Source organism: Rosa chinensis, chromosome 4, assembly GCF_002994745.2.
Source record: "Rosa chinensis cultivar Old Blush chromosome 4, RchiOBHm-V2, whole genome shotgun sequence".
NCBI classification, from domain to species: Eukaryota; Viridiplantae; Streptophyta; class Magnoliopsida; order Rosales; family Rosaceae; genus Rosa; species Rosa chinensis.
The window spans coordinates 26,974,881-26,979,121 of record NC_037091.1 but is presented as its reverse complement, the minus strand read 5'-3'; positions in this window follow the sequence as shown (position 1 = coordinate 26,979,121).

Genomic DNA, 4,241 nt, shown 5'->3' with positions numbered 1-4,241 from the left:
CAACAACTCATGCACCATTTCGTCTTTGACTTGGCACAAGGGGGAGTGTTAAAGGAAAAACATATTGTGTGCCTTCGTCAAAGCAACTGACGGAGAGGGAATCAAGGAATCAGTGATTACCATCAATCAACACAATTATAGATCAATCAGCATTCAATGTATTTAATGTAATTAATGTTTCCGTTGTAACTCTATCCCTATATAAAGGGACTACGAAATGAAATGAGTAGACCATTCCAATTGTCATTTTACTTTAACACCCCCATATTTATAATGTCATCGTCAGTTTGTTAAGAATAGATTTTATTTATCTCGACATCTCTAAATTTGTTATCTTATTTAATTAGACTATCGATTATCCGCAAAATACGTAATATAAATGTGAAGAAGTTTATTTAAATAAAAATAAACTAAATATGGACCAAACTTATGAATATACAAATGGAATATACAAAATTCACACGAGAAATAAATAAAATAAAAATATAAGAAGAAGAATTTGCTATATACGATACCAAGGCGGAAGAATTTGCAAAAAGATGACTTTAATTACTGCATTAATGCAGCTTGGAAGTGTCGATACTTGATTAGCTGAATAACATAATTTTTTGGTTCAAAGTAAAAGGAACCACACCATAAAAAAAAAGTGGAAGGAACCATACCTAAAAAGAAAAGAAAAATTCCAATTTTCGCAAGACATAAAATGGATTTATGTCTTAGAGGCTGAGTGATGCGTCAGCTAGTTGCTTGTCTCTACTCTTGTCATAAGTCAGTAGGGACTAGGGGGTAGGGGCAAGGGGCAGACAAAAGGCCAAAGCGCGTGGGTCCCAAAGCATGACAAAATCGTCCAGTTCTGTGTTCTGGTCCTGGATATGGACTTTTTGCTCCCACGGTTGACGGTTCTGATACCTTTTGAATCATTCATTGTCCTCCCTCCTCCTATGCCCACCTGAAATTTATTTGCAGTTCGGCCATTTCCCGCCAAACTTTGACCAACGAGTTCTGATATTCGTATTTCTCTTCAATGATTTATTGGTACAGGAATCATGTTCAAATGATTCTAGACGGTCTACTTCATAACTTCAAGACTTCTGTACCTTGCTCACCCACAAATATTAAACCAAAGAATAAAAGGAAAATGTCCATTTAATTAAATTTGAGCTACACTAATTCAACATACTCTACCATCTTATGAAATTGCCTAATTACTCAATAAATTACACATTTTTTCCCTAATACCCAATTATTATTTTTTATTATTTTTTTATTTTTATTTTTTTGGACAATTTTGCCCTCTCTCTTTGTCACTTAAAGAGAGAAATCATCAGAGATTTCGCCGAATTCCGGTCACTAGCCGCCTGAATTCGGTGACCGGAGATCAAAGTCTAGCAACAGGAAGCCGGCAACTAGAGATCGGAGTTTGGCGTCCGGTTTTATTAACCCCCAATAAACTTTATTGCTCCCTAATAAAAATTAATTGGGCTTTACCGGATAATAAAAATTTCTAGTAACCTCTTTGGGGACCTCCGGACCGGTGACCGAAGTCCGGCATCCGGTTTTATTGCCCCCCAATTATACCCAATAAACTTTTATTGTGCCACAATAAAACTTTTATTGGGGGTAATAAAAGTCTCCGTGACCTATAAGATCTCTGACGACCTATTTGGGGACCTTCGGTGCTCGGTGATTGGAGTCCGGTTTTATTACCCCCCAATAATACCAGATAAACTTTTATTTCCCCCAATAAAAATTTTTATTGGGGGTAATAAAGTTATCTAGCGACCTCTCTAGTGACCTACAAGATCTTCGACGACCTATTTGGGGACCTCCGGTGACCAGTTATAAGTGATCGGACTCCCTGTTCTATCTTATTGCCCCTCAATAATACCCGATAAACTTTTATACCCCCCTCCAAATTTCATTGGGAGGTAATAAAAGTCTCTGGTGACCTATAAGCTATCCGACTACTTATTTGGGAACCTCCGGCCACCCATGATAGGTGATCGGAGTCTGGCATCCAGTTTTATTACCCCCTAATAAAAAATTTATTGGGGGTTATAAAATTTTTATTGAAGTTAAGGTTTGGATTTCATGCAAAACCCAAACCCTAACTTCAAATTTGGTTTTAAACAACTTGTCATCCATTAAAGTTAGGGCTTGGGTTTCGCATGAAATCAAAAGACTCTTTTTTTCTGAAGAAAGCATTCAAATTGGCTCCAAGTATTAAGGAACACATTTCCTCTTCTTTTTTTTTTTTGATAATTTATGATACGCTAAAAACAAGCACTCAACTTAATCCTGGAAGAAGTAATAGTTAAGCATTATAGAGCAAGCAAGGATCATTCATAGCCTGAGATTGAGGGTACTCAAATTAATCACACGTTCATAGCCTGAGATTAAGGGTACTCAAATTAATCACACAAGACACAATAAAAAACTAAACTAATTAACGAAAAGAAAAGAAAGAAGAGAAGAAATAAGGAGTGAAGTATACGCAAATTAAAGGGGGGTTTCAGGGTTTGAAATCAAAAATTTAAAAGAAGGCAAATGAATGAAGGTGTGTGATATAAATGGAGAAAACATTTGAAGCTCAGAAATCCACCACCAATTATGATCAATGCAAGTCATGTCACCTAAATTTAATTACTATGTTGTGAGGAAGAAATCAACTAAGAACATATAATAACGAAAGCATTGTCCTTATTTTACTTCCCTTAATTACTTAGTCTACATGAGCACACATTACTTAGCCTTTTAAACATGCAATCAAGGTATAGAACTCTATCCGATCCTGTCAACAACATATTCAAAGCATTAAGCATACGTAAAAGTTCGATTGATTATAGAATCCATACTAGTAAAGAACGCAATCTAGCATGCAAATCCTAATGATTGATTTAACTATTGTCTTATAGTTGTCCCAACATATGAATTGAGATCACAAAATGATTAGTTGAGTTGTTAACTTAATTCTAGCTCCAATTACATGTGGAAGTTCTAAGTATGCATCCTCAAAATAATAACACATAAAAGATAACAATTAAACAAAGTAAAGCAATCATTCTCACATAATGACATAGCAATAGAAATTTTGATAAACATGCTAAAAGGTTTATCACATAACCAGGGCTTCAAACCTTGCCCCTAATAAATATAGTTTAGCTACTCATTGTTTACGATCACTAAAGAAAACATAAAAGATTTCAATTACAAGGAAATAAAAATCCTACACTTTGATGATGATCTTGAAGGCTTCAAGGATGCAAGGTGGCTAGAATAGTGCATGGATACACTTCATGATGTTCTACCGCAAGAGTAATGGTGACTTACGTTCTTACTCAATGAATAGGGCCTGATGCAGCTTCATTTAAACCCGCTCAAAGAGTTCGGATAGTTTACCATCTCCTTGATGTGAAATCATAAAACTAGAGAGAGTGAGAGAGCTTTTTACGTTGTGTATGAGAAAAGGTGGTGCCAAAATTGTGTGAATCGGGGTCCTACATATAGAAGACATCCACCCTAGTTACCTTCTCTAAGTCTGCTTCAGTTTTCCAACTCCAAATAAGAATATGTTTGCTTTTGAATTTTTCTGATAGTCCACATCCTTAGTGCCAATGAAATAATTTCACATCATCACAATTGCATCATCATCTTCAAAGCCATAACCAAGTAAGATTAGGGAGCCTAATGACATCGCAATCATCTAGAATATTTATGAATTTTCATCCAAAGAAACTTATTTTGATTCAGGAATTCAAATCTTATAATTATTTAGCTTTCCATATCAAATACGAATTCATCTTCTTGTCTTCTTTGCAGATGACGCCATAAGTATCTTCTAGATGCTTCTTGAATGTTCTCGAGCTCTCTTAGTCCACTCAGCTCTCCTGGTGCCATCATGTTTCCTCATCTAAATAGGTTTAGGTTTCCTAGTCAACGTAAGACTTTTATTCCACAAGAGTTAGAATTCACTTGTGAATCCTAGTGAACTAGGATTTCTTTTCTTACTAGGATTAGGAGTACTTCATTTCTGCTTCCCTTGTGCATTGCCCATATCAAGTCTGGCATTTTCACTCCTCTTTAAGCTCATTTAATCTCTTCTTTGCTCCAAAGTACCTACAAAACAAAACAAAGTTAAAAATAATAAAATAAGAGAAATAACTTAAGAAACATGGGAAGATAAGAAATATAAACATCACATTTCATGCTACTATCAATCTGATAAGTCAGTGTCGTGTTTG